This window comes from Schistocerca serialis, chromosome 5 (genome assembly GCF_023864345.2).
Source record: "Schistocerca serialis cubense isolate TAMUIC-IGC-003099 chromosome 5, iqSchSeri2.2, whole genome shotgun sequence".
Lineage (NCBI taxonomy): Eukaryota > Metazoa > Arthropoda > Insecta > Orthoptera > Acrididae > Schistocerca > Schistocerca serialis.
In genome coordinates this window covers 706,463,844-706,476,103 of record NC_064642.1, presented here as the reverse complement: position 1 = coordinate 706,476,103, position 12,260 = coordinate 706,463,844, and positions in this window count along the sequence as shown.

Here is a 12,260-nt window from a genome sequence, read left to right as displayed (position 1 = left end):
CTGATAATTGAGGGGACACACCCCTGAATGGGCTGAATTTTTGTCATTATCTTCACCTTCATAGTGCAACTGATCTATAAATGAGGGATAGCTCAAAATTCTTACACACAATTAGGGTCATTAGTCAAAGCATTTCCCAAAAAATCATTGAGATTTTTATGTTTCTGCATGTTTCAGTTTATTTTTTTTTTGTGTCTAGCTAGTCCCTACATTTTATCAGGTGCTATAATGTACACTACATGGAACGTAGCACAGCATTAAGTATAATTTGTCAGCGACTTTTCTCGTCTAGGTGGCAGTCATTATATAACTCGCTTGTCCAAGACACCATAATATCCAGGGGAAAATGTCGAGGGGAGGGGAGGGGGGCTAACTCTCAGACAACCCCCTGACCTTTCCTCTGGATATGCAGTCTTGGATAAGCAAGTTGATTGGGATATCAATCATAAAAAGGCGTTTTTCTATTGATGAGATATTTTCATGAAATCACCAACTTGTCCTCCAAATGTGAAAATATTTTATTGTGGCCAACCAAGGGCAAAATGACCATCATAATAAAATAAGAGAAATCAGAACTCATACAGAAAGATTTAAATGTTCATTTTTCTCAAGTGCTTTAGAGAATAGAACGGTAGGTAAATAGCCTGAAGGTGGTTTGAGTAACCCTCTGCCAAGCACTTAAGTGTGTCATGTAAATGTGGATATGTTATTGCATTGCTCTCTACATCTTGATGTCCATCTCAGAACTTCAGTGGAGATGTTTGCTGTCATTATACTTTACATAAATCATACCAAACCAACTGATTTCGTAAAGTACAGGAGGTGCTGACAGTAGACTAAGATATCTTGCAAACATTAACAAGCCATTATATCTACAGCACCACTCTTTGTTAAAATTTGTGTGGAACTAACAGTTTCCTAGTTGTTGTGGCTTTGGATCTATTGGAGAATTGGGAGCACCTTAATGTGACAATTCAATGGGTAGTATCATACGTCGAATCTATACCTACTCTGTGGGTTCGAATTTATAGTAGAAATGTTAAATTCACTGTGTGAAATATCATCAAGTTGATGCATGCAAGCAAAGGTCTATATCGCTAGCACTAACCAGCTGTTCAGTTTTGCAAGACGTCTTATGCCCTTTCAGGAGACAGAATAACGACAACATGTATTCCTTGCCTTTCAACCTGTCAAAAGCTTCTTCAATCCATGTAAGACAGAATCTAGACACTAAAAAGAGGTGAACTGGCACAGTAAAATTCAGTGACTTGCTCTCTGACGTCTGTAGAATAGCTCGTGGTATTTCGTCGTCCGACTTCGAAATTCAGTGGAAACGTCTGATGTCATTATACTCTGCAAGTAGCGCATATGGAGTATATCATAAAACATTGCTGGCTGGCAGTTGCGTAAGGAGCCAGCGCACGTGCTCCCCACAGCGTCAACTTCGATGGGAACCGACAGCCCCCGTGCCGCATTGTACCTCATGGTTCGTAGCTCCACCATGCTGACAGCATCATGCTCGTCCTTTACACGGATGAGAGGGAGTTCTGTTCGCCTGCAGTCTCTAGATCTTGTCTACAGCATACACTGTGGTCTAGCATCTATACTGGTTTCTCATGTTGAAATGCCGCAGATAAGAGGGGTAGGGGCCATTAATCTCGTAAGATGTCATTCTTTTTTCATTGCCTGTATTTACCGCGTTTTTGACGGTTAAGATTCTGTATTGATGTCTTCCTAACTGATGTGAACTGGAGCATTGTTTGGTGCTGTAGCCTCAGCCTAATGTGATTGGTGTAGGATGTGAGTTGTCGGGGGCAAGCTGTCAGCGATCAAGTCAGAACTGCAGCTGTGCAGTCAGCTGTGAGCCATGTGAATCACTTATTTACAGCGATGCGTCGTTTTAAATGGTTCAAATAGCTCTGAGCACTATGCGACTAAACTTCTGAGGTCATCAGTCGCCTAGAACTTAGAACTAATTAAACCTAACTAACCTAAGGACAACAAACACATCCATGCCCGAGGCAGGATTCGAGCTTGCGACTGTAGCGGTCGCTCGGCTCCAGACTGTAGCTCCTAGAACTGCACGGCCACTCCGGCCGGCGCGTCGTTTTATGCCACTTTCTTTCATGATGGACATAGCTGCACGATACCCTGTTAGGTCTCTGCTTGCACTTTCGGGGTATAACATTCATATTCCCACCACCAGATGGAGGTAGCAGTCTGTGCTGTGTCGCTGACATAGCTACAGTCATCTGCTGTCAGTTGACGCTGCAAACCTCTTGCGAAGGTACTTCAGTTTACATCTTGGAATGTCGTTTAGAGGTATGGTATTGGTCACTATGCTCATAGAAAATATCATATTTTTCCGTCGTATGTATTTGTTGCGTTTTGATGGCTACGATTAGACCTGTAAATAAGTGTATGAATGTTTCATTCTAAAATGTTGCTGCTACATGCCTAGTACATATAAGTTCATGTGTTTGGTGGTTATGTGTAAATTTCTAAATTGACATCTTCGAGCAATACCAGAAGGCGTTGACCTTTTGCAAGAATCAATAGCTACCATTTCACACTTACCGGGAGGTCACCTGGTGGTGGTCAAAGATTTGCCACCTTCTGTTACTGCAGAGGAGCTACACAAAGACCTACAAGAACAAGGTTTTACCATAAGGGATGTACATCAGTTCAAGTATAAGACCAAGGAAAAGTCCATCCACTGGCGGTGTACACTGTGACACTACCAGAGGGGGATAAATCTGATACTGTCTATGGAGTCTGCTATGTGCTGTCGACGAATTTGCGAGTGTAGCGTTACTGCTACTGCAACGAACCATTCCAGTGTAAACGCGGCCAAAATACTGTAGGATACTCACATCTAACTATTATTGATTACCCATATGCTGTGTTAAATGTGGCGCGATGCACACCACTACTAAATGCACAGTACCTCCAACCTCACCTCCAAAACATGCAGGTTGGTGGGGCCCACATGCAGCTTCTTGGAACGGCTGTAGCGAATTTCAGAACGCTCTCAAAAAGTTCTGCACGTCAGCCTCACGTCCCGCACAACAACAGAGCGAATGTCCAACTGTTTCCAGTGGCGTGAAACTTGTAATAGCTGACATTGCTGGCCTGGCTGCTCAATTAGCCCCCACCCCCCTCCCCCCTCCACCATTACGGGACCAGGTTTGGACTGCAGCTTGAAACACGTATGTGTTCAGTAGCAGCGATGGCGAGGCGTGACAGAATCTCTGACCAGAGAGTTATTTATCGTTGCTAGTCTGCGCTTGGCCGCGCGAGAGTTCAGTTCAGTTGCGAGGCTGTTGTTGTACGTAGCGAGTCGCGAGAGCATGTAGTTCGTCTGTGCTAGTAGCGCGCGCGAGATAGTCGGAGTTGTGTGTGAGGAGTCGGCGGGCGTCGACATGGGTCTCTGGTCAAGGTTCGGGACGAGGTATATTTTTTAAATAAGGTAATGAAGCAGCATTGCGCACATCTGATAATGTAATGTATGTTAACTGTAATTAATTTGTTCAAGAATTGCCCCAATAATAATTTTGTTCTCAAAGCAATCTTTTTAAGAAAATAATCATTACAATTGAAACAATATTTCCTTTGCTTTTCCTCCCAGAATCAATTTATCAGGTTGATCTTAACTTTAATTTTGTGGGCACTTAACATTTTTTTCACATTTTTATTATCATTGAGTTTTATTACTGTGGGAACCTAACATTTGGCTCTAATTGCATTTTTATTCAATTCATATCATTTAAAAATAATTACGGGGAGATTATACTACGTTCTATTCCCATTAAAATTTAATTATTGTCCTTTCAAAATTCTCTGGGGATGTTACACTTGGCGACATCCGGTGTGGGATCGTATTTCGTTGAGAATCTTCTGAGAAGTAGTCAGATATTTGCTCTTATTTACTTAATATAATTAGCATTTGGCGCAACGCTTTTACTAATTTTATGACTTTCTTTCATCAGATCATCGGCAATTCATTGCTCTGTTATATTTGTGTCTGTTGCTTTTTGCATTGTGCTTATTTCATTTGTGAATAATTGTGACTATTGTAAAAATGCCGTGAAAGACTGTGAATAGTGTATCGCGAGGTATTATGAATGAAATTACCAACTTAAACAACTTCACCGATAGTACTTGTGACACGCAGTGTAATGATGACAATCCTGCGCTCACTGACAATCAGTGCGTTCCAACCACTAATGATGATTTTTATCTTAATGATGAACAAACGAACTTAATTGTGTCCTCTGCTAATCTGATGACAATTGATGACGCGGGGCGCCCTATTGTAATGAGCGCTGCCCAGCTTAACACACCCGGTTTGGAAAATTCAAGTAACATACAGACAAATTTTTCTAATGAAAATGGACAGTGTACTGAAAGTATGACGGATTTATTTAATTCCGAAATAGTGACTGACAGTATACATTTGACTGGCAAACCTTTTTGTAAATCTCAGAATGACCAAATGGTCACACAAAACGCGACAATTGCAGGTACACAATCAAACAGCACGGATAATAAAGTAGATAATGTTACATTAGGTCAAATTATGGCAATATTGATACAAAATAGGGAAGATTCCAAACAACAGAGTGAAAAATTAGACAACCTTAATGAAAAATTAGACAACAATTCGAGACAGCTTAGTGAACAGATTAGAGCTGTTGCCGCGCAGTGTCATGATACTAAGGAACAGTTACGCGAGGAAATTGAGGCTTGTTCAAGAAAAAGTAGCGAAGAAATTAGATCTGTTGCTCAAGAATTAAGGGAAATGCAAACAGCTACAACAGAAACACTTAGAGATGAAATTAGCGGAGTCGCTAAACAATGCTCTGAAAAGGCTACACAATTACGCGACGAGTTTAAACTAATGACAGCAGAACTTTCGCGCACAATGGATGCAAAGATAGACGCGAAATTCGACCAACAGAACACTCAAATTGACGAGCGCTTTAATCACCACATACAAAACAGTGATACACGTTTCCGCAAATTTATTCAGGATCAAAATAAAGTAAAACGTCAAGTAATGGAAACAATCACAGCACAGAGACAAGAAGACAAACGTAAATTGTTTGCGAAGGTAAAGACATACGTAGACAACAATATTGCTGCAGTGTCCGATGAAATTAATACCATCAAACAGTCGAACACAGAATTACGTGACGAAATTTCCAATCTTAAATCGAAAACAGACACATACACAACAGATTTTCAAACAGTGACCGACAGCCTCGAACAATTAGAACTAACACAGGATTCCGATGTCGTCAAAGCTGACGTTAAAAAACTGAACGAAACTACACGTAAATTGCAAAAACAGATTAATGCCACTGACACTAAAAACGATGATCAGGTAAAAATACTGACTGAAAAATATGATGAATTGGCCAGTCGTATTGATGTTATTGAAAGTAATAATGAGAGCAAATCAGACGATGCTGCGCCGATTTCATTTAATCAAACACCTGAATTTCAAAATCTACAACAGACGATCAATGAGATCGATTCATCTAATAACACCTTACGTAGAAAATTGTCATGTTTACAGCAAGAGGTAACAGAGATAAAAAATGTTTCAGGGTTTAACACATCACAGCAGATGCCACGTAGTGAACATTTGTCAGACTCATGCAGCGCGTATAACTTGGGTAATCTACAGAGAGTATGGGACATAGATTCAGAACAGACACAAACAAATAGATTCTCTTACAATACAGAACCTATTCCGTCATACAGAGAGGATGATTTCGATTACAAACATTTTCTATCAGTGAGAAAATTTAAAGTGTTTAAAAATGACAGAACACAGATTCACCCACTGGATTGGATACAACAGTTTAGCTTTGCTTTTCCACCGACTTGGCCTGTAACGCACAAACTTGAATTTATTTGTAGTTTTTTGGAAGGCGAACCGGCAACTCGTATGAGACCGATCGCGAGACAATGTTATTCGGTAGAAGAGTTTCAGAATGCTTTTCTGTCAGCGTATTGGTCGAAGACGACACAGTGCGGAATTAAAGATCAGTTAATTAGCTTACCAAATTATGAGAACTCAAATTTTCCCAGTGTGACGCAATTCTTTGAGCACATGGTGCAACAAAACCAGTACCTAAGTGAACCGTAAAGTGAATCTGCACTTATACAATTATGCATTTCTAAATTACCACGGTCATTAAAAGTGCCACTTTTAACGGGTCAGCAAAAAGAAAATATTTCGGCATTCAGGGATCTGTTGCAGCTTTTAGAAGTGCAGCAATCAGACTATTCCTTCGTAAACAAAAATTTTTCGTATAACAACCAAGGCCAGCAAACTTACAGTAATTACGATCAACCACGTAATTTCAATAGTAAAAGTAACAGACGCTTTAGGAATGACAACCACCAAAACTTTAATAACAGACAAAATTCTAATTATCAATATCGTCAAAATTTTCAGCAACAGGAACCACATTATAGTAACAATAGACGTGTTCCACCACAACAGCATGAAAGTCAGCCGGTTAGCATACCTAACCAACAATGTAATGCACAGGGTCAACCTAACTTTAATGTTTCGCCGCGTGGACGTATAGTCCCTGGTACAACAAATAGTAACGCACGGCAGCAAAGGAACAATTACGTGCAGAAAACAGAATACTTCAATTCCTATCGCAATGCACCGTATAGGAATGACTATCACGACAGACAAAAATAATGAGGACAATTTTCAGCGTACATCTAACAACAGTCGGTCTTACCAACAGCAAAATTATCCACAAGAACATATTCTCATGAACGAACCCGATAGTAGGTATCATCCAGAACGTAATACGTCTGGAAGAAGTAATAGAACAGTTCAAATAGTGGAAATGCCACAACATCCTCCTGAAAATAGTAACACCTCAGATAGAATCTGACTAGATACTGTACAGGTCGCATCTTCCAGTAACACGAGCACTACTTTAGGCACGCATAACGTTGTTCACGAAAATGTTATTACTTTTGACATCAGAGACACTCTCTTGCAGGAAAGACCAGTTGTTCAGAAAACCATTTCACATCCTGTCATCGAAATTAAAATTGGTTCATCGAAATTTTCAGCAGTAATCGATTCTGGATCACCTATGTCAATAATAAATGAAGAAACTTTCAACGAGCGTAATAAAGAGAATGCCTATCCTACATTACCATTAGGCAAAACGAAAGTAAAAGGAGCAGTATCGAGTAAAGGTGTAGACGTTAAATTACAGACGCATTTATCATTTTGTATTGCAGGTCATACTTTTCACTCAAATTTTTGGATTGTTCCTTTATGGACAACAGACGTTATTTTAGGTACTAATTTTCTCATACAACACGACGCAGTTATTGATTTTCAAAATTCCTATTTAATGTTGAAGGATGAAAATGTACACTTGGCTTTAGAATTTCAGCATTCTTTATCTGCGGAAGAACAAACAATTAATTGTACAGAGGTCATTTCCGTATCACGTAACATAGACTGTAATTCCACATTGTGCACTGATACGTACGTACATAACTATAACACTCCAGACGAAGCTGACTACGACGTAATGCAGATGATTTCTGATGAAGTTAAACAAAGCAGTGCAAATACAGACGACGAACGCAAGCAACTATACAAAATTCTTTTACAGCAAGCTCCAGTTTTCGACAACATTCCTGGTACTATGTCCGGTTTTATGTATGAATTTCAAGTCAAACAGCACGACACATTTAAAGCAAAGCATTATCCCATTCCATATATCCATAGAGAACAAGTTAAAAAAGAATTGCAAGATAAGCTCGACCAAGGAATTATTGAACCAACAGTTAGTCCGTACATAAACCCGCTACATATTGTTAAGAAAAAAGATGGCTCACTTCGCCTCGTACTTGATTCACGTCACATTAATGACATTATTATTAATGAAACAGATCGACCACAGACACTAGAGGAACTTCTACAGAAATTTCATGGTACTGCTATTTATTCGACACTAGATTTGGAATCGGGATTTTGGCAAATTCAACTTCATCCGAATTGCAGAAAGTATACAGCTTTTCTCTGTTTTGGCGACTGTTATCAATTTTGTAAATTATCATTCGGTTTAACTATTTCTTCTGCAGCTTTTATTCGCGGTTTGAACACAATACTTCCGACAGAACTTAAGGACAGAATTACGACGTACGTAGATGACATTCTTATCGCAGAAGCTAACTGGTCTGAACACAATGTGATTTTAGAACGACTGTTGCAAACTTTTCATGCACAAGGACTCACAGTTAACCTCAGTAAATCGCACTTTGGCAAAACTTCTATAAAATTTCTTGGACATGTAATTTCAGCAGAAGGCATTGCGCCTGATCCGGAGAAACTTCAAGCTCTACGTGACATTACTGTTCCTACGACGAAGAAACAACTACGCAGTTTTTGGTCTTAATTAACTTTTTTCGTAAATTTATTCATCACTCTGCTTTAGACACGCCTAGATTATGTCAATTGACAGGTAAAAACACTATTTGGTCTTGGGATAAGCAAGCACATTCTGAATTCATGAACCTGAAACATGCTTTGTTGAATGCACCACTTTTATCGCACCCAGATCTTACCAGAAATTTTTCCATTGCCACCGACAGTTCCAACACCGCTTTAGGCGTACACATTTTTCAGGAAATTGAAGAAGATGGCTCTACAATAATTAAAAACATCGCATTTGCAAGCCGCATTCTGTCACCTGCGGAACGAAATTATTCTGTTACAGAACTGGAAACATTATGTGTTGTATGGGCTTTTACGACATTTCGGCACTTTCTTTATGGCAGACATACCACCGTCTACACAGACCACAGAGCGATACAATTTTTACTTTCAGCTAAATTCACACACGACAGATTAAGCAGATGGAAGCTTTATCTACAGGAATATAATTTTGCAATTGTTCACATTCCCGGTACACAAAATGTTGTAGCAGACACACTATCTCGTTCTCTCAGCAACAATCATCAAGACGTCGCAACCAACTTCTGCAAAGCAAATTTCAGCGTAATGTACATCCAACAAGTTGCATTTGAAAATTTTATTTCATCGTCATTACAGGACATGGCACGAGAGCAGAATAAAGACAATGTGTGGAAAGAAATTAAACACCTTTGGCAAGATAAGAATAATGTTACGATTAGAAACCACTACACTGTACGCAATGACATTCTATTTCGCCGCTCTCACCCTGACAGCAACAATTGGTTATTATGCATTCCTGACAAACTGGTTAACAAATTAATCTGGTACACTCATTTAAGTTACGCACATTACGGAGCAAGAAAATGTTTTCTTATATTGAGACAGAACTGTTATTTTACCAACATGGAAAAACGTATACGACGAGTTTTAGCGTCATGTAAAATTTCCAGAAAGCTAAATCAGACACGACTTCACATATTCCTCCATTATATCCTATTGTACCTGTTAAATTGAGACATATGGCCGCTGTAGACATTTTTGGTCCGATTCCCAGAACCAATAGAGGTTTTTGCTACATCTTGGTCGCTGTTGAACTCACTTCAAAATTTGTTACTTTCACTCCGTTACGCAAAGCTACTGCTAAAACTGTTTCGAAAGCATTTGTAAAACATTTTCTACTTCATGTGGGGCATGTGATGAAAGTAATTTCTGACAATGGATCACAATTTCGTTCTGCTATATGGACACGCATGTTACGAGCTAGAAACATTTCTCCGATCTATATATCCAAGTACCATGCTTCTTCGAACCCCTGTGAACGATTAATGAAAGAAATTGGTAAACTTTGTAGAATATACTGCCACAAAAGACATATTGATTGGGACACACACATATTCTCATTCCAAGATGTAATTAATTCCATTCCAAATGAATCCACTGTGCTATCTCCACCTGTTATACTGAAAAACGTTGAACCACCAAACAAAATTACAGAATTAGTGAATTTTCCTACATCTCGTCGATTACGACACCACGAAATAATTGACATTGCACTGAACAACATCCAACGTGCCGCAGAGCGCCGGAGAAGACAGCAAAAACAGGTTTGTACACGCCGAGACTTTCACATTGGACAGAAGATATTAGTACGTACACACTATTTATCCAGCAGAATAAAAGTAAGTGCAGCAAATTTGAACTTCTATACGCAGGTCCATATCGGATTCGCAGCATTCCTCACCCCAATGTTGTACACGTCGAAGCTCTGAGAACCAGAAAAAGTAAAGGCAACCACCATGTGTTTAACATTAAACCCTTTATTGAATGAAGACACTTATGATTTAACATGCTATGATGCCATTTACACATTTTATGACTATTTCTGCAATTATATTCACATGACTACTTATTGATGATTATCGTATTTTTTCTTGGCAAGTGCCCGGCAAGGTAAGGTTAGCAGGTCGCTCTTCTTGTCGTTACACATCAGACCGTGCATATTTTTCCAGATGAACTTACACATTTTATGACCACTTATGCAATTATATTTATGTGACTATTTACTGATGATTGTCGTATTTTTTCTTGACAAGTGCCCGGCAAGGTAAGGTTAGCAGGTCGCTTTTGTTGTCATTACACATCAGACCGTGCACATTTTCCATTTTTTTTATGTATGTACGATTGTTTTCATGTTTTGTTTGTATGCACTATGAAATGGTTAGGATATAGCAAACACCAGTTGACTTTGACATTTTTTGCCCTATGATATCTCAACATCGTGTTTGTTTTACATTTTTTTTTTTTTTTTTTTTTTTTTTTTTTTTTTTTTTTTGATGCTGCATTGTGATATTCTGTGTACACTTTTTGCCTCTGAACGCTGCCTATGTCTTTGACATACTACGTTTTCTGTCATGTTATGCTGTATGCTCAAATTATGTTACTATAAACCAGTAATTATTTAATAATAACAATAATCTTTGTTCATCATTTTCAGACGGAAATAACGTGTAAAGGAAGTAAATTAAACAGAAATGGGAATTTCACCTACGGAATAAACGAAAGAAGATGCAAAATCTTATGAGGAAGAGTAAATGGATCAGAATTAACAAGCATTAACAAGAATATACTATACACGTCGTAGAATAGCAGTCTTAACTAATTTTTTCTTTCAGGATACGAAGCGACTGAGGCAGGCTCTCAGACAGAACTACACATCTTAGTTTTAGTGATGAAATATGCTAGAGATAAGAAATAGTTGTGTAATGAGTAATGAAATGATTTTTTGCAGATGATAATGAATGCTGATGAATAATGATGAAGAATATGCTACTATGGATAATGAAGTTTTTCTTTACAGATGATGATAATAATGGAGTTATGATAATATAAGTAATGAAGTGATGGATAATGAAATTTTTTTTTCTTTACAGATGAGGATATTGTTGAAGTTATGTATTTATGCTATGTAGTTATTTAAGTATATGTTGCAGTTCGCTTTGACAGCAGGTGTTATATTGCATAGTATAATGACGGAACGTTTTGGAAAGGACAGCTATGGAACACATCTTTATACACATTTCACTACCTGTTAATTCGAAGTTCACTACTTTTCAGCATAAAATGCATTTCTTCTTTCAGCTTAATAATCCATTTTTTATATATTTTTGCAGGAGAAATTATTTATGAAATTAATGTGCTATAAGCAGTTGTTCATTAAATCTATGTCATATATGAATGTGATTACATATACTCTACTTGTTTCATAATCTTGCTACAGCTGACTTATGACAAATGACGTTAGACATTTTCATTTACACCAACAACCCAGAAGCAAATTTTTCTCTCTTGCTTTCCCCTATAATTACCCAATGCAATGCATTGCTAACAAAAAAATGTATTACCAGTCCCAAATAATGATACCAGTTTAAGAGAGTTCTGAGTAATGCTGATCAGCTATGAATAATATGTCACTTAAAAAAAAAATACTACTAATTACTATATAGAGATGACCAATGCTTTGTAACTAGAAAGAACTACTAATAATGCTTTGTAACTAGGAAAATACTACTAATTACTATATAGAGATGACCAATGCTTTGTAACTAGAAAGAACTACTAATAATGCTTTATAACTAGGAAAATACTACTAATTACTGTATAGAGATGACCAATGCTTTCTAACTAGAAAGAACTTCTAATAATGCTTTGTAACTAGGAAAATACTACTAATTACTGTATAGAGATGACCAATGCTTTGTAACTAGAAAGAACTGCTAATAATGCT